At 42.5% G+C, this 20,273-nt stretch overlaps 1 protein-coding gene across 2 annotated transcripts in view; it reads right to left on the reverse strand.

The window, feature by feature from the left end:
- Positions 1–20,273, reverse strand: part of LOC109920222 (microtubule-associated serine/threonine-protein kinase 4-like) — a 763,378-nt gene that overhangs the window by 349,023 nt on the left and 394,082 nt on the right. The gene's annotated exons all lie outside the window — the stretch shown is intronic.

Below are 20,273 nucleotides of genomic sequence, written 5' to 3' on the forward strand. Positions count from 1 at the left end.
TTACAACAGAATTAATTTACAGGCCAGAGCAGCTATAAGTAGCTACACTTTGATCACTATTGGAGAGAGGCGTATTCAAGGTATATTCCACCATAAATCTTTTGAAAGAACAGAAAAAACAGTCTGCAAATTTTTTTAAGTCTTTACAGCATGCTTTGAACCTAAATTGAATGTAACTTATAAATGGTATTTATTCAACATTATAGCTCAGGGTGAAAAAGAGCCTATTGATAGATGTGTGACTACATTAGCAGAGCTCACAGATTGCTGTGAACTCAGCACCTGAAAGATGATCTCATCAAAGATAAAGTTATCTTAGGATTAAGAGATCATCTATTACAATGTGACTGCTGAGGGAGGAGAAAGTGTCCCTGGAAGAAGTCATAAACAAGTCCAGAATCTCTGTGCTCATCAGTTAACAGCTACAGCACATACATGGGAGAATGTCGACAGTGTGGAGTTGCAGCTCAGACCTTTCAAGCAGAACAATGTGGAGGAAAGTAACAAGTATTCACAGTAAGGCCATCAGAAAGATCATGGCCGAAGGACAAGTTGAATATTGCAGAGACCATCACATTAAAGAAAAACATTGCATGCCCAGTCTGGGGAAAACAGTGTTATAATTACAAATAACCAAATGAAGTATTTAACTAGCAAGTAGACAAAAAAGCCTCAAAAACCTATGCAGATGATTGGTATAAAGATGGAAGACGACAGTTAAAACTAATCAAGCAGTGATACTAAAGAGATATCAGAAGAAGATTCAGATGATTTAGGATAGACCAAAGAGCAAGTTGGCAATGATAAATCTAAAATAGACAAATGGTTTACAACTGTTGTGATGAAGACGGCAAAATATGAGGGCCAGGAAGTATCAGATAGATACTGGTGCTTCGCACAAGTCCAGCTTCACAGGCGTGTGTAAGGTTATAGCAGATGGTGATCCGAAAATAAACTGCTCAAAGGTAAAATTGAGGCTTTGTGACAGAATGATGTTCCAGTAGAGGGGATAAATTACTCTGAGAGCTCCAAGGAACGATAAGCCTGACGATCTGGAATTCCAGATACTAGACACAAACCTAAGCCACTCACCTTAGCAGAAACAAGGTGAAAGCTCAGGCTAGTTGCCCCAAATGTGTCAGAACATCATTTTGTAGACCATATCCACTGGAAACCAGTCAGCAAACAAATCAAAAAAGATCTGGCTGCAGGACTACAAAAGAAATTTGATGTCAGAGTCAAAAATCAGAAGGGTTATCTTGCTGGACGCAGTTAATGAATGAAAGGAAATAGGTGTCTAAGGCAGAAGTGGAAATTCAGCAGAATAGGATGAGCAAACTGGACTCAAAACATTTACTCTGCTTTCTCTCCACGGCTGCTGCCACACCTGTCAAGTTTCTTCAGCAATTTCTGTTTTAGTTTCAGATTTCCAGTAGGCACAGTTTTTTCTTTTATTTTCAGCTGAGAAAAGTATGAAAGGGAACTAGAGAGCACATCACTTCAACCAGCAGGTGTTGGAGGAAAAGCTGACAACCTGAACGTGTGCAGAGAGACTAATAAAAGAGGGAGGCAGTGGTGTGGTAATAATGTCACCACATTCGTAATCCAGGAGCCCAGACTAATGGTCCATGGACAAGATTTCAGATCCCATCAAAGTAAATGATAAAATTTGAATGCAATAAAGCTCTGAAATGAAAAAGGTCTTTTGATGGTGACCAAGTCATTGCTGTTGATTGTTGTAAAATCCCACCTAACAACCTTTAGAAAATGAAATCTCCATCCCTATCTCCTTTGGTCGACACGTGACTCCAGGTCCACAGCAATGTGGTTGATTTTCAACTTCCTTCTGGATAATTAAGTGTGGGCAATAAATGCTGACCTAGCCAGTGACCCTCACATCCAATAAGTAAAGAAGAAACTAGAATAATGAACACCTTTGCTAATGCATGAAAACGATTATTTGCATAGTGGGTAACTCAAGATGTAAACGTTAGAGCATGCAATTTTTTTTTGCTCTTTGTTTGCAATGAAAAGGAGGATGTTTTGATGGACATTGTACTAATGTGCTGCTGGCTTGTTGTAGTCAGCTGAGACCCTGCCATGAGGCACTCATTGCAGGCAGTCATCTTACAGCCAGTTCAATAAAGACACAGTACACTAAAGACATTGGTTCTGTGAGATCTTAACAGACTATGAGGCAAGAGCACGACCAGCTGAGCTAGAGTTGACACTGAGGATCAAAGTAAACTGGACAAAGATTGAGAGCTGGATTTTTTCAATGGCTTCAGGGCCCCAACACCCGAACCAAATCAAGGTTGTGAACCCACTCTTACCAGCAGCAACTCTGCATACTGAGAGGCGATCTCCTCATTAGTCCCCTCTGCACTTTACTGACCTTTGATGATCTTTAGACCAGTTGCTGTGGAGCCTCTGAGGCAAGTAGGAAGTAGGTAGATTGCGCAGAGGCATTGACAAAACACTAAAATGGTGAGGTAGGAGTCAAGGGAAACCCCACCACAGGATTTAGTTTGGGCCATGGGTCTGCTTTTCATGAATGCTATTTAGCAATGGAGCCTCTGGTTCCAAAAAAAACCCAAAGCCCCTGGACAGTGGTCAATTCCATTGAACTGAGGGCAGGTTATGCTTTGTTGTAGGCGATGTGCCATGAGGCCACAAAACTGACCCGGTCTACAACATTAAACATCTTTAAGCTACTGCTGAGCTCCATGCTTCCACATCCACACTCCAACACAGCTCCCTGTTTCCCAGCCACATACCCCTACCCCCATCACCAGACTTTCCACCCTGACTTTGTAGGCGCCCATTTTGGAATTGAAATCTAGGTTACTGTTATTCTTTGGTGACATGGAAGAATGGAAGGCCATTAGACCATCATGCATGTGCTAGCTGTTTGAAGCTCTACTGCAATAATTCTGATTTCTCTGTTTTTTTTCTTTTCAAGCGTATTTTCCCTACAAGTGAATCTGCTACCAGTATCCTTTCAGTCCCTAAATTCTAAATCATCACAGTTCACTGGTCACAGTGATGATGTAGTTGCTACCGCTAGTAATGTGGGCACCCAGGTAGAGTCATAGAGCCGTAGACTCATCCAGCATAGAAGAGGCCCTTCAGCCCATTGAATCTGAACCAACCCACCTATACTAATCCTACTTTCCAGCACATAACCTCAAATGTTACGATGTTTCAAATGCTTATCCATGTATTTTTAAAGGTTATGAGGCTTCCCGCCTCTGCTGCTTTCCCAAGTATTGCATTCTACATTCCTACCACACTCTGGATGAAAAATATTTCCTCAAATCCCCTCTAAACCTCCTGGGCTTCACCATAAAATTGTGCCTCCTTGTTACTCATGGTTTCTGGATCCACATTTAGATTGCCCCCCTTAGTCCTCACTGGATGCTACTCTCTCCCTCTTATCCTCTTATCTACAAGATGTATTGCAGAAATTCAATGAGGCTCCTTAGACAGCATTTTCCAAACTCACTACAACCACCATCTAGATGGACGATACATTAGAACATCATCACCTGCATGTTCACTTCAAAGCCCCTCTCCATTCTACTTGGAAATATATCGCCATTCCTTCGATGTCACTGGGTCAAGATTCTCCAACTCCCTCTATGGCAGCATTGTGTACCCACAGCACATGAAGTACAGCAGCTCTAGAGGCAGCTCACCACCACCTTCTCAAGGATAACCAGGGATGGGCAATAAATACTGGCCCAGGTAGTGACACCGAGGACTTTGAGCCCATTCAGTAGGCATCAGTTCTTTCAAATTCAATTGAATTTGTTCCACTTCATGACTCTTTCTCCACACCCTTGTATTATTTTCTCCTTCAAGTTATTAACTGCATTTCTCCATTTCACCTATTTAACTTAAATCTGTGTCCCATGGTTACTAGCCTTCAATTAAACAGTCTTTTCTTATTTTCCTACTCTCCATGTAACTGCTGTGATAGGATTCTTGCTTCTGAATCCTAAAGTTCTGAGTTCCAATCCTGGTTGAGGGCAAAAACCAAGGCTGACGCTTTATCCCAGCATTGCACTGCCAAAAGGAGTGTCTTTGCAAGGAGACCAAGGTCCCAACTGGCAGTCTAGGTGGATGCAAAACACAGACACACACACACACACACACACACACACACACACACACACACACACACGTACCATCACAGAAAAATAACGTATTTGTCATTGTCAGTTTGCTGTTCGTGGGATCCTTCCATTGCAAATTGGCATTTCCTAAATTACAACACTTCAAAAATTACTTCATTCGCTGTAAAGCACTTCAGATCATCCATTAGTTGTGGAAAGCACTGTATGAATTCAAGTCTGTCTTTCCTATAATTTTAAACACCTGTATTAAATCTCCCCTTAACTTATTATGGTCCACGAAGATCCATCCCAGCTTCTCTTGTCATCTCACATAGCTGATGTCCCTCATCCCTGGTGTCATCTTACTTCCTCTAGAACTGCAGAACATTTAGATCTGGAATCACACATGTAAAGCTATCCATCTGGAATGTAAAAACTAATTGGTAATAATTTGCTCAAATTCTTGAGCAAATTTTCTATTTCTGTAATTTTTTTGAACAAGATCATTCCCCCATTGCAGAAAGAAAGTTGCTAATTAAGGTGATTTTTTTTTGTACATACTTCTGAGCTAGCAGAATATTTTATAGATTGCAGCGTGACTTGGAAAAGGGCTTCTTTTTGCATTACATCATTGTCCTCTTTTAGCACATTATGTCATTCACTTTGCAAATCATTCTCTCTGTGGTCACACTCTGCAGTCGGTGGTAGAAACTATTGTGCATAAATTGCTCTTTCATGAAAGAAGGACGTTAAAAAAAAGACAAAAATAAAGCTGAAATATTTACTTTCACCCTCAGCAAGCTTAAATACAGCCTTGAGAACACGTGAAAGCTAATTAGTAGTTAGCAATATTCAAAAGGAAGATGTACCTGAGACAGTTAAATAATGAATCAGAGGCAAAGAAATCTATGCAGCAAGCACAGAATCTATCTGCGATTTGAATAATGTTTTATCACTCCCCACATACACATTGCTAAACAAATTATCATAAATATTTATCACTCCTTTAGTAAGGACATTTTTCAAATATTTTTGATTTTCATTTGTCTTTCCTGCCATTTCCTTAAAGGGTTTGGAGACTAGTGAACAGAATAATTCTCAGCCTTTCACATGTGGTTGAGATCACCTCTGAGATTACATCTGTCCACCCTATTACATCACATAGCCTAGTTCTTTGTGTTACTGCTTCTCGGTTTATTATTTCCAACTTTTCAAAACAGGAACAAGCTTTCCTAATGACGCTCAGATAAAGGTGTCGAATTTAACTCCTCTCCCCTCTGACAGATGCAGGAGAAGTGTTTGTACAAATTTGATCTTCAAATTGACTTACACCCGAGTTGAAGTCAACCTCAACATGTCACAGCAAAATCATTTTTCTCACCATGATCACCCCATCACTTTCCAATGCATTTGTTGACTTATTACCTACAATTATTTAAGGCTGTAGCCTCAGTCCCATGATTTAGTGTTGGGGGACTGAGGGCAGGTGAGAGTTGTAACTGGACCTAAAACAGGGACACTACCAGCTCAACACCATCCCGACATATTATGATACACCTCTGTAATACGTGGGATTTGAACCCAAACCCATCTAGCCCAGAGGCTGTGACATTACTGTTGCACCACAAATATTTCAAGTGTCTTAAATGGTCTTGCTCAAGTTTTTGGAAATTTGTACCGTAAAGTTCCAGTTGCTTATGCACTTAATTAATTAATTTTAATTGTTCTTCTAATTTATCAATATTGAAAGAAAAGACTACATTTTTTTCTCTCAGTGCTTCCCAGTTGCTAATTCAATCCTTTGTGTTTATTTTCTGATTGTATTTTTTAAAATGTTTCCTTTTTAATCAATATTAAACTTAATTTGCCAATTGCTGGTGAGCAAAGTCTTAAGATACGTTGTTACTTGTATAACCAATAAGTGAGCTCTTTGTGCAGCTGATCATTTTCCTCAAGAGTATTTGACAAGTAGACTGCAGGATTGAAAACAAGCAGCTCTGAAAGATACTTAACAGTAACTGGCTACACAGGCCTGAAGGAAACGTTGCTGTCCTACTGAAGCATTACTTACATTTGTAGGATTTGTTGCTGCTGGATGCAAACTGTCAAGGATCAAGTAACACAGATGGCTGAATCTTGTGTTTTCTTTTAGCTAAATCCAAGTTGTGTCGGGTTTTTCGGAGGGATTTCCACCACAAGGACTAGTGAATTTAGTCACCTATCTTATCTCACTTGCCTTATTAACCACCTACCCTATCCCAATTGAAATCATCACACCTGATTCCAGCCCTATCCACCCAGTGTCATTTATTAGTAGCAATATCCCAGAATTCACTGGTGTCCCTTGCACCATCTTTAAAAGCCCTTTTAAGAACCTGGACAAGCAACGTCAGTCCAGAGCTGCCCTGCATATTTCCTGATATTTGCCCCAGATATGGCAGACGGGGGCAGATGGTTCCCTGCCCTGTGAGGAGAGACTATAAGGCTTTAGTGGACAGGGTGGTACAGAGATAGGACTTCCTCTTCCCCCAGGACCAGCAGCAGGGGAGACCATAACACCAGACCATGCCAGCTTGCTCGAGGTTACCACCCAGGTCAGTGCAGTCTCAGTCCTCTGAGGAATAAACAGCAATTTAGGAAGAAGTTCAATGTCCTTCTCCATGGTCCCAGTGTAAATGCCACCATCTTCTCTCTGATATATCACACTCACACTATCTGTGCTCCTGGAGCCACCTTGCACTCAGACTGATGATCTACCATTCTCACTATCGTCTGCAACATCTTCCTTCGCTCACAGTCACCCACCCCAATCTTCAATACCACTAACCTTGAATCGTCTTTGCGCTACCATTTCATTAGCACGGGTCACCTCTGCAACTGCATCAAAAACGTCAGCTGTGCCACCCGCTTTCATCTCCCTTAATGTCTGTTATCTTCTCATTCCAGGAGCAAAACAGCTCACTATAGGGCAGAAAGAATCAAGGCAGATGGTGAGCTGCCCATCATTCAGCTCCTCACCCCTTATATGGACAGCATCCTGACTCTGCCCACTTCCAGTAGCTGGCTGACCATCTCCAAGTCCCTGGATTAGTATCGGAGTCTGCCCTTGAGAACTCTGAGTGAAGGCAATCCTCCTTGAGTTGACTGAGGCCTGCTGAAACCAGGGCAAGCTTCCTTCTTTTGTGTCTGCACTAAACAGCAAGGCAAGACAGCAGTCATATGGACTAGTCAGATCTCTGCCTGAGTAAGGAAAACACAAAAACACAAGGTAATGTAATGCAACACAGGGATGCTGTGAGCATCCAGGTCGGCTTGGATTGAGGGCCAAGAGCCCGGTGATGCAGCCTTGACTGTGAGCTGGGTGCATGTCCCTGAGTACACAGTACCCTTGCCGCGGCAATACAATGAGAGCTGCCGGTCTAGCCCAACATGCAGCACTGAAATGCAGTAGTGTCCTGTAAGTGGATTGAAGATGCACCATGAGGGTTCTTAGAGGTTGGCACATGTTGGATACCAATGTCAGTGGACATTTGATGCAGGTGGCTGGTGCTTATGGAGTGTGCCCTGAGATGCTGGTGCCCTGTGTCCAACATGGAGGTCCTTCAGATCAAAGCGGTGAGCTGAATACATCAAACTCCGCTCTGGTTCCCATGTTGAGTTTATTTGACCTCTAGCTTGTTTGGCAACTTTGGTAAGTTAGAAATCAGAATATTAATGAGGCAAGTTGGGCTGTCAACAAGGTGTTTAACAAATAAAAATCTACCTTAACTCACATGGAACTCACCAAGCAGCTTGTGAAAAGCAAAGAAAATGGAGCAATGTGCTGCCAGCATCAAGTTCAGCCTCACCGAACTTCTTACCTAATTCTGCCGCACATTTTGCCATAGCCCACATCACTCAAACCCCTGCAAGATTCTGCCCAATGTCATTAATTCTCCAACTCCTAAAGGCAACTTTAATTTTATGTGAGCTGCACTTTATCGAGGGTGAACGTTAGAAGCCAATCAGTGATCATTGGAATAGTCAGCTGCAGATGTAATAAAGATTTAAATGAAAGACAGAAAATGTGGTTAAAATATTTGTTTACAGTGTCTGTAATACCCCGAAGTTAGTGCATTGGAAAGTACCCTTCCAGGCAGATGGCATCTGCCAAAAAGTATTGCACATTTACAACTCACCCAAGCCCAGTCTCCTTGCAATCTTATAGCTCTTTCAGCAAGTTTGATGCCTACCCATTCTTCAGTGGGTAATAGTCATGGCCCAACACACAGCACAAATCTTTCCACGCTCACTTCCCCCTCCTGCTTCAGGTTAGACACTTAACAGCAGTAAGTGACCCTTTAGTTCTTTTGAGAATCTCAATGTGTTCAATGGAAAAGAAGATCGAATTGCTGACCTTGTCATTGACCAATACATCAAACACATTGTCATTTGTGGATCTGATATTCTGGAGTTAGGCTTAGGAATTGAGAAAAGTAATGATGTTTTGGTCTTCAGGACCAACATCATCTCCATGTCGCAGGTGTATTGAAGGACTGTTGCAGGCAGCAAACTTGGCCATGTACCCTCAGTAATTAGAGAATTGGCGTGCCAAGGGTTGGCCTGCCAATCTCACTGCTGTGTCATCTCTACACTGCATTTGAGGGATCACTTCATGTGTTCACCCCTTGGAAAACATAGATGGGACCAAGCTTTCACTGAACTTTATATCTTGACTGCAAGAAGAAATTTTCCCAAAAGTCAATTTTTTGAAAAAAAAACTGCAGAAATATAGTCTCAATAATGGCAGTGTAAATATTACAAGAAAAGAAAATAGATCAAGATAACAAATAAGATGGTAATCGGTAAAGAGGCGATAAAAGATGGATATTCGAGAACAGATGTTGAAGTTGTCCAGACATTTATTCTTTGCTTCTGTTAACTCCTTTCCAACTCTATGTGGGTATTCATAAGATCACCCACCCTTAGCCAGTTTCACCCGTACATGGAGAAGGTGCCATTTGTTTTCTCCCTGATCTTTCAGCAACATTTATTAATGTGAACAGTCATAACTCCAGTTAAGATTACAGAAGGCAGTTGAAGCATTTCTGAAAAGTCATCCACCTGAAACAATGGCTGGAATATTGCCAGTTGTTTAATGACGTGGACATTGACAGACGCAAAGAGTGTCTCAACATCTAGAATAAAAAAGGTACCAGATTCAAACCATTGTTGAACAGCAAACTGAGATTATTGCGACTGAGTGACAATGGTCTATTTACCTGTGTTAACATCGTATTGTTACCTAAACTCTTCTCATTAATATGCAGTCTCCTATTCTCCCACTTGCCAGATAGGAATTAGCTGACAATAATTGCCAACCGTGAAAGTCAGAGCGGGTGTTGGTGACTCCAGCTCATCACTTGCTCCTCCAAACCTCCACCTTGGGCACTGGGTACCAACACCTCAGGGCACGCCCCTGGGGCAACAATCACATGCATCCCTCTACATTCATGGACTTTGGCATCCAACAAGTACCAGCCTCACTGCGTCATCATGGCACATCTCTGATCCACTTACAATCCATTTCTGCACCCCAGTGCTGCACCTAGAGCACTCTGCCACCTCTCCTTGCTATACTGGTGCAAGGACACTTTGCCTGCAGGTACCCAGCTCATGGATTGGACCAGGCTGCATCTCAGCGATCCTCAATTTCCCTGTCAGCACTCATTTACTTTATGCTAATCTCAATTCTTTGTCTTTCTTGGGCTTTGTCTCCTCAGCTAGACCTTAAAGACTCACAGTGCTTCTGTTTGCTGTACTACTTAGGGTAGTACCAACATAAAGCAAGGAAGCTTGTCATGGTTGTCAAGGAGGTGGGCATGTTGCTGTGTAGCACCATGAGATGTCAATTTCATACCTGCATCATGTGCCAGCAACTCACACTGTGGCAAACACACTGCAGGGGCTTCAACCAAATGGCCATGTCTCAAAGTCTAAGGACACTATTCCTCAGTTAAGTCAAAGGGGGCTGCCATCAAACAGGGAGTCCCAGTACAATCAGCCAAGGGCATCATCTGATATCAGTGCAGGGCCTGGATACAGTCAGTCAACTGCATGGGGTGGCCACAGTCAGGGATTCCAGTCACCACAGTCCAGGCAGCAGGCCATGATAGGTGCTGCTGTCAGCACATTTAACATCAAGGTTGGATAGGAGTTGTTATCTGGTGACACTGCAATGTTGGGAGATTGAGGAACTCAATTCTGATGACTGGAGGCAGCAACCTGAGAGGCAGTAGGGGTAATAATTGTAAAGGAGGAAATTTTACATTTAAGGTAGGAGATGGTAGTACTTTGGAGGACATGGACTACTGTAGAAGGAGAGTGTTATCAATGGTCACAACCACATGGTCTTGATGAGGTGCCTGTGCATATGATGGTGGGCAAGACTAAACTGTAGGGCCAGGGCTCAGAGGGTAGCATTGATAGTGGAAGATGTAATTCCATGTGATGTGTGGGAATGTGTGGAGGATCAGTACCGTACGCTGGCCAGAGAGTGTCAGCAAGAAAGGGACTTGGATGTTTGGGGAGGGGGAGCTTGGTTATCAAGCTGAGCCTGAGACTCACTGTGCCAAAAGTGACCTTTGTTGCCTCCCATATTCACATGACTTGGAAATGCATGCTGGAAATAGAAAATGGCTGGGAACACACCCGGAGTGGGCAAAGTCACTGCATTGTTTTCTGTCTGAGCTCATGGCTCTATATGTGAATGTTGTGGGGTGCTTTGAGGGACAACTGCATCAATCAGGCACTTACAGAGTACAGGTTGCTTCATCTGTAACCATTGTACAGTGTGTGTAAAAGGATGCGGTGTCCAACAGTGTCGGATACAAACGCTGGTTACAAGTGATCCTGACTGTGTCATTGATTATTGCAGACTGAAGATAATAATCTCCGATAGGCAGAAGTAAGCATAGGTGACCTTAAAAGCGGCTCCTGCAGACCACAATTCTCGAAGATACTGCAAGATCCCATTGGCTGCGCCAGAAATGATTCCCTCTCACCTTGAGCAAAATATTCTCCAACATGCATATATATGCAATGATGCCTCTTTTGGGTGATATGAGTTTTGGGAGGAGGATTCATCAGTACGTATGCAGCATTTATAATCTCCCATTGTCTGGTGCTACATTTATCAACAAAAGATCCGATTCCATGATGGATGTATTCTATGGCTCTACTTGTCAGAGTTTTCCATGTCCCACCATATGGAGGAATCTGTTAAACCATCACTTGTGAGCAATGTAAATGTTGACTGCTGACATTCTCCTTACTAAGGACCTGTTCTGTTTCTGATGCTCCCCACACAGGATCATTGTAACCATGACCAATGGATCCAGTCACAGCAAGGGTCATTGTCACAGTGACTAGAGTACTATGAAAATGCCGAGAAATGGAGGAGAAGCAGATATACCAGCATCAACTTCCAGCAGTTACTGAACAGCCTCGATATGAAGAGGTTGCAGCTGAAGGGGCCCTCAGGTCATGCAGAAGGTACAGGAAGCTCAGTGTTAGTCATCTTCGATGCTATTTCCTCTGGATGAGTGAATGCATAGTGACACCACAAGGTGCTCTGCACACTCGGAGCAGGCAAAGGAGAATGTGGTGGATACTGAAAAGTAGGGAGAGGGAAGGGAAACATCTGAGGATGAAGATAAGAACATTGAGAAATATCTCCTTTTGCATGATGCAACACAGTAGCATCAAAACAACAAGTCAGACAGAACTTAACTGAATCAGAGATAGTAGGAACTGCAGATGCTGGATAATCCGAGACAACAAGGTGCAGAGCTGGATGAACACAGCAGGCCAAGCAGCATCATAGGAGCAGAAAGGTTGACGTTTCGGGCCTAGACCCTTCATCAGAAATGGGAGAGGGGAAGGGGGTTCTAAAATAAATAGGGAGAGATGGGGAGGCGGATAGAAGATGGATAGAGGAGAAGATAGGTGGAGAGGAAACAGACAGGTCGAAGAGGTGGGGATGGAGCCAGTAAAGATGAGTGTAGGTGGGGAGTTAGGGAGGGGATAGGTCAGTCCAGGGAGGACGGAGAGGTCAAGGGGGCAGGATGAGGTTAGTAGGTAGGAGATGGGGGTGCGGCTTGAGGTGGGAGGAGGGGATAGGTGGGAGGAAGAACAGGTTAGGGAGGCGGGGACGAGCTGGGCTGGTTTTGGGATGCGGTAGGGGGAGGGGAGATTTTGAAGCTTATGAAATCCACATTGATACCATTGGGCTGCAGGGCTCCCAAGCGGAATATGAGTTGCTGTTCCTGTAACCTTCGGGTGGCATCGTTGTGGCACTGCAGGAGGCCCAGGATGGACATGTCGTCTGAGGAATGGGAGGGGGAGTTGAAATGGTTCGCGACTGGGAGGTGCAGTTGTTTATTGCGAACCGAGCGTAGGTGTTCTGCAAAGCGGTCCCTGAGCCTCCGCTTGGTTTCCCCGATGTACAGGAGGCCACAACGGGTACAGCAGATGCAGTATACCACATTGGCAGAACCCAGTTCCAGTTTATAAGAGATAGTAGGGACTGCAGATGCTGGAGAATCTGAGATAACAAGGTGTAGAGCTGGATGAACACAGCAGACCAAGCAGCATCATCGGAGCAGGAAGGCTGACGTTTCGGGCCTAGACCCTTCTTCATAACGATCACTCATTGTCTGTAAATTTATTACTGGAAAGGCAAACACAGTCCTGTTTCTTTCTGTTTGTGTTCTGAGAGGCAAATGCAGCTTCGGTTTGTTTGTTTGTTTATTTATTGTTTGCCTCTGCTGTTGCTGAAGAAAAGTGAACGTTTTGAAGGCTTTCCTGTCACACACTGACCCAAGACACGACACAGGGCACTGGAGAAACAGAAGCACTGACTTAGACAGGATTGTAAGGTAGGATGAGGCTACGCACAGGGAAGCAATGTGGCATGGTTCTTAAACAACAATAGATGTAAGAATGTGCACTTGTACGTGCAATGAAGAGTCAGCTTTGTTACCTTTGGGTCCTAAGAAGCATTGCTTTGTCGATGCTCTCTCATTCCATGCATGGTGAAGGACAACTCTAGCCTGACCATGTACACAGCTCGTGTTCAAAAATGTCACATGTGCCTGGAATCCTGGGATATACCAACAATGATGTGCACTAGTATCCAGTGAGTGAGAAAATATGACAAACGGAACATTATAGGGCTGTGACACATAGGAAATGAGGAAGTTTGGTCAGATAGCTCAAGAAAACACACTAGGCCCTTGCAGAGAGAAACTCTCCATGAAACTGCCCAAGAATGATCATTGGCTGATTTCTGATAAGATTTAGCCCAAAACTCTGTTTATCTCTCCACAGATGCTGCCTGACCTGTAGAGTATTTCCCAAATTTTTAAGGTGTCTACAACCTATTTAAGAGCTTTCCTCAATTCCGTTCAAAACAAGAACATAAAGGAAAACAACATTATGCCTGGTGCAAATCCCCTGGGAACTGTGAGTAACTTTCATATTTTTTGCATCAGTTCACAATCTTTGTGGTACTTAAATAAGATTTCAGTTCTCCAATAAAAAAGGAATTGCAACTTTAAATTAAAATCGGAATCCCACCTTCTAATTCTCTGCCCAATCTGTGCCAGTTACAAACATGTTTACCTAGCACTCAGGACAGGGAGATCAACTCCAATTTTTAATAAATCACTTTCCTATTCGACGTGAAGTGCAACTCAGATTCCAGTTACAAAACTTTGATATTTTGAACTTGTAAGTACAAAGGATTGACCAAATGCTTTTTATTTGAAATGGGGAGTTATTAGTTTCAAGCACCAATAAGAGTCTTGCAGTCCTTCAGATTCCTGTTCACCAGCGTTAGTACTTAACATTTTATTCAGTCAGCAAGAAGGAAGAGTTGAACAAATCACCAAAGCTTGTCCTATCAACAACTCAACTGAAAGAAGAGTGATCTTTGTGATTCAGGTCAGCGAGCAAGGGAGTAGTAAGCAAATACTGAAAGCCCTAGATTGATTGAAGCCTCACATTGTGCCAGGAGTTACAACATCAATTCCAACATCAAAACCAATTCCAACATCAAAACCAATTCAAACATCAAAACCATCATCTCAATCAAGGTTAAATGGTCAGCAGCTAGAAGACAGGATGATAGGCAGATTGGATTGAGGCTGAGTGAACTTATTATATCTTAGCAAAAATGGTCATGCGGTTCTTCCCTAAGTTGCTTTTAAAGGGAACAGGCTGTGTCCCCGAATGGTTTTTATCTCATTTACTCAAAGCATGTAGCAAAATAGGACAATAGCAGATTTAGGAACTTGAACCAGACTAGCCAAATAAATACCATGACTAAAGGAGATCAAACGCTGGCAATCCTGCAATGAGTTAACTCATCCTCTGACTCCTCAAAGCCCGTCCACCAACTACAAGTCAGGACTGTGAAGGAAAACTCCCCACTTGCCTGGATGAGTAGAGCTCCAACAAAACTCAAGAAGCCTGACACCATCCAGGGAAAAAAAACTACTTGGTTGACAGCACATCCACGATAAACACCCATTCCCTCCACCACTGACGCTGAGTAGAAGCAGTGTGTACCATCTATAAGATGTACTGCAGAAATTCACCAAAATTTCATAGATACCACCTTCCAGACCCACAACTACTACAATATAGAAGGATAAGAGCAGCAGACGTATGGGAACACCATCACTTGTGAGTCACTTAATATCCTGACTTGGCAATATATTGCCATTCCTTCAGTGTTTCTGGGTCAAAATCCTGGAACTTTCTCCCAACACGTTGTGGATCAATCTGAAAGTCAAAGACTGCAGCAGTTCAAGAAGGCAGATCACCCCAAAGGCAAATAGAGATTGGCAATAAATGCTAGCCAAGCCAGCTACATCCACATCCAATTAACAAATTTAAAAATAAATGCAATTCCGTGCATACTTGTTAGAATTTTATGGAGACGTTTGGGAGCTGGTGGTGACTGACCCAGTGGAGATGGATGGAGAGAAATCACAACCTTATCAAGTGAATGGCAGTAGGCCCCAAGCCTGAAGTTACAACCATTTTCAACAAAAGCATTGGAAACCCACCCAGGGTTCAGGTCTTGGTAAAGACCATGAATAGAAATTATGATCAGTATTTTGTCAATGTGTAGCCCACAATAGGAATTGCAGCTTCAAATAAAGCCTTCAAATACAGTTATTAAGTTACAAAGTGATATTCAAGTAGGAGTAACAAGGTGTAGAGAGCTGGATGAACACAGCAGGCCAAGCAGCATCAGAGGAGCAGGAAGGCTGACATTTCGGGCCTAGACCCTTCTTCAGAAAATTGTATTTCTGTAACTCTGTACCTCATTTATGACTCAATGCACCTTTTGGTTTTTGACGTGTTTTTGTACGTTTACAATGTTTGCATGTCAGAACACTCAATAAGATTTGTTTTGTTTATTCTTTCAGGCATTGTAAGGCCAGGATTGTTGCTGATTCTTAGTTGGTTGTGAGAAGATCATGGTGAAACATGGCACTCATACTGATAATTTCATTAAGCTGGTTCGAAATGGCTATGAGAGATTTTACACTTACTCAAGTGGTTAGAGATGGGCTGGGTTAACATCTCGTGAAAAAGACAGCACCATCGACAATGTAGCACTCAATTTGTACTGGACTGGAGTTGCAGCATTGACTTCCGTGCTCACATTCTGGAGTTCAACTTGAACCTATTCACTCAGAGGCAAGACAGCTAACAACTGAGCCACAGTGAACTTATTCAGTACCACTTGCTAATCACAGAAACTTCAAACACAGAAAGAGGCTATTTGACCTATCAGGCCTGTGCCAGCTCTTTGAATGGGTTCTCCAATAATCTTTCACTTCCCAGTTCTTCCCCATAGCCAGCAATCCCACCCCCAAGCCCCGTTAAAGTGTTTCGGCAGTTCTCTTTAATAGCTACAGTTGAATAGGTTCCCACCACATTCTAAGCCAGTGCATTCCAGATCATCATAGCTGGCTACATTAAATAATTCTCCTCATCCCAGCTCTGACTCTTTTGCCAATTCTCTGAAATCGGTGCTCTCTGGTTAGTGATTCTTCTGCCAGCACAGATTAGAGCTGAAGTCATTCCTTGGCAGGTGCTCAGATCGAGCAAAGTCAGGGGACAAGGGAATTTACCAAATTTGAGTTCTGACTTACAGATCTCAGGCTCCACAGCTAAAACGTAGCAACTAATTGCAGGCAAATTCCACAGAGTCCCTTCCATTTGATTGCTTTCCTTCTGAAGGAGAAAATTCTCCTGAGTCGAGGTAAAGGGTGGCTAATGAAGCTGATTCGTTTTTTATTTTGTGCATAACCTACTTTTGCAGCTTGCAGAGTTTTTGAAATGCTGCAGTCTGACTTGGAAAAGGACGCCTCTTTTGACATTTGCATTACATCATCGCCTTCTTTTAGCACATTATGTCATTCGCAGTGAGACGCATCTTATCAGTGGCAGCACTCTGCAGTCTGAGTGCAACATCTTGTGCACAGGGTGCTCTTTCATGGTTGAAAATCTGTTAAAGAAAAAGCCTTTAAAAATAGTACCGCAACATTTACTTTCACATTTAAACGTGAAGCAATTGCATAAAGCCTTAGAACCAGCAAATAAGAGAAAGTATTTCACTGTTGAAATGAAAATATGAAGCTGAAACAGTTATGAACTTTGCTACTTTAGTTAGCATGTTGGGATACAGGTCTAACCACAGCAGTGCCTAGCTGTTTGGGGGTTTTTCAACTTGAAATATGCAACTGTCAGTTGCAAAAATGGCCTGCAGTTTCTGGCATTAACAGAAAGTTTGTAATCTTTTAGGCTTGGCTGACAAGATGCATTTACCGGTAGAAGTATTTTAGACCTGCTCTGTCAGTGTGAATAATTGGAACAGTAAATTCTGAGCATACAGGAGGCTAGAAGCTGAAATTTCCATATTTTGCAGCAGCATCTGCAAATGACATTTCTTCAGTACAATGCAAGATCTTTCTCTGAACTAGAGAAAACTTGCCGACTTGAAGGTCTAGGTTATTGCAAATTAAAATTTGAGTTGCTCGATTATGGAATCAATAATTCAAAAGGGCAATATAATAAAAATGAATCTGAAATAACATTAGAAAATGCTGAATTCAGTCTCTGGTGAAGAAATTTCTCCTGAATTCTTTATTCGACTTATTAATAACTACCTTCTATTTATGGTGTCTAACAATCAGCATTAGTAAATGAAGAAAAATACACAGTATTGTGCTTTGGATGTTTCTGATCTGCTTGGCCTGCTGTGTATTTAAATGGAAGTGCTATTGAGGTGAAAGGCCTTTCAAACAGTTTTTGACTAAGTGGGAGTAGGTGGTTTAATAAAAGGAAGGATCATTGCATCATTTATCATGTTTCACTATTTATTGCTTATCAAGTACACTGCCTCCAGGTTTAAGGGGTAGACTGCCTCTGGCTGTTTCAGAAGCAAAATGTTGTGGATGCTGGATTTGTTCCTTGATGCCACACTCAGAAAAATGCAGTCTCGACCTCAAGGTTCTATGTTTGAACCAAGGTTGTAATGAGGTCAGGAGCTGAGTGGCCCTGGCAGAACCCAAACTAGCCTTAGTGAGCAGGTTATTGCTGAGCAGTTACTGCTCGATAACACTGTTGATGACACCTTCCATCACTTTACTGATGATTGAGAGTAGACTGATGATCAGTATTTGGCCAGGTTAGACTAGTCCTGCTGGCTTTGCACAGGACATACCTGTTGGGTTTGTTCTCTTTAGTGTGTATTCAGTCAAGTAGCTTTACGGGAACAGCTTGGCTAGGGGCGTAGGAATTTCGGAGTGCAAGTCTTCAGTACTATTGCTGGAATGTTATCGGGGCCAATGGCCTTTGCAGTATCCAGTGCCTCTGAGCATTTCTTTGGTATCATGTGGTGTGAATTGAATTGGCTGAAGACTGGTATCTGTGAAACTGTGGAGGAGGCCGAAATTGATTATCCAATTGGCACTTTCTGGCTGAAGGTTGTCACAAATGCTTCAGCCTTATCTTTTGCACCAATGTGATGGATTATGTTATTATTGAAGACGGGGATATTTGTGGAGCCACCTCCTCCTGTCCAGTTTAATTGTTCATCTCCATTCATGACTGGATGTGGTAGGATTACAGAGCTTAGATCTGATCTGTTATTTGTGGAATGACCAAGCTGTGTCTATCATTTGTTGTTTATGCTGTTTGATGCACAGGGAGTCTTGTCTTGTAGCTTCACTAATCTGAAGCTTCATTTTTAGGTATGCTCCTGGCATGCCCTCCTGCACGCTGCATTGAACCAGGGTTGATGCCCTGGCCTGATGGTAGTGGTTGAGTTGGGGATATGCCAGGTCCTGAGGTTGCAGGTTGTGTTGGAGTATAGTTCCATGCCTGCTAATGGTCCACAGCGCCTCATGGCTTCTGAGTCTTTAGTTGCTGGATCTGTTCGAAATCTGCCTCATTTGATAACGTGCCACACAAAAGGTCAATATAAAAGGTATCACATGGGGTTAGGGTAATTTATTAGTTGGATAGAGGATTGGCTAAAAGCAAAGCAGAGAGTCAGGATGAATGAGTATTTTTCTGGTTGGCAAGATGTAACTGGTGGTGTGCTACAGGATTTTGTCCTCAGCCCCAACTATTTACAATCTATATTACTGGCTTGGATGGGGGAATGGACATTAATCTAGCCAAATTTGCAGATGTCACACGAGTAGGTGGGAAAGTAAGTAGCAATGAAGAAATAAGAAATTCACAAATGAATAGAGATAGGTTAGGTGAATGGACCAAATTTTGGCAGATGAAAGTTAATGTGTATAAATGTGAGATTATCCATTTTGATCAGAGGAATAGAAAGGCAACTTATTTTCTAAATGGACAGAAACTTCAGGGTACTTCAGTGCAAAGGGATGTTTCCCATGCAAGAGTCGCAGAAAGCTAGTATGCAAGTACAGCAGGTAATAAGGAAGGCAAATGGAATGTTGGCCATTTATTGCTAAAGGGATAGAATATAAAGTAGGGACTTGTTTCTGCAACTGTACAAGGTATTAATGAGACTGCACCTGAAGTATTGCATACAATTTTGGTCCCCTTTACTTGAGGAGGGATGTAGTTGCATTGGAGGCAGTTCAGGGGACATTCACTAGATTGATTCCAGAGATGAAGGGTCTGTCTTGTGAAGAGAGACTGAGCAGTTTAAGCCTATACTGTCTGGAGTTTAACAATTTAGAGGAGATCTAGTTGAGGTATATAAAAGGAATGACAAAATAGATATCGAAAGGATGTTTCCTCTCGTGAAGAATTCTAAAAAGATAGGTCATAGTTTTAGGATAAGGTAGCAGATTTAAAAGAGAAATGAGGAGAAATTATTTATCTCAAAGGGTCATGAACCTATGGAGGTCACTACGCCACATTGAGTAAATTTAAGGAGGTGATAGACAGATTCTTAATTAGTGATGCGTTAAAGGGTTATGGAAAGCGACAGGAAAGTGGAGTCAAGATGAGATCAGCCATGATCAAATCAAATGGTGGAGCTGGTCTGAGGGGCTGAATTTCCTTCCCCTATTCCGATTCTTACACATGGATACTTTAGCACACTAAAATCTAACATTCGCAATAATAGCCACAGGTACATTGTCACAGATCTAACAGCAATCGTTATTCTAGTGCAAACTAATAGAATACAAAAACTGGTTTGATCAGTCTCATAAAAACTGAATAGATTTACACAATCATAGAAAAGAAACCATTAACGGTTACACAGGGATGTGACTCCCTCATGGGATTGAAATTCCAGGATGGATTGAGCAGGAAAACATCTTGTAGAAGTAGGGATGTATTGAAAGGCAATAACCAAACTGTACTGGCCACTCAGGGCAAATTTGTGCAGCTCAAAAATTTGACAAAAAATACACAAAGATCGTTCAGCGCTTTCGGCAAGGATGGTTGAAAAATAATCCAAAAGGCCAAGGGCTGAGAAAGAACCACAAACAGAAACAGTATCGTGGCTCAGTGGCCAGCACAGTGCCAAGGGCCCGAGTTTGATTCCACCCTCAGGCGGCTGTTTGAGTGGAGTTTGTACATGGAGTTTGCCTGGGTTTC

This window comes from Rhincodon typus, chromosome 3, assembly GCF_021869965.1.
Source record: "Rhincodon typus isolate 14 chromosome 3, sRhiTyp1.1, whole genome shotgun sequence".
NCBI lineage: Eukaryota > Metazoa > Chordata > Chondrichthyes > Orectolobiformes > Rhincodontidae > Rhincodon > Rhincodon typus.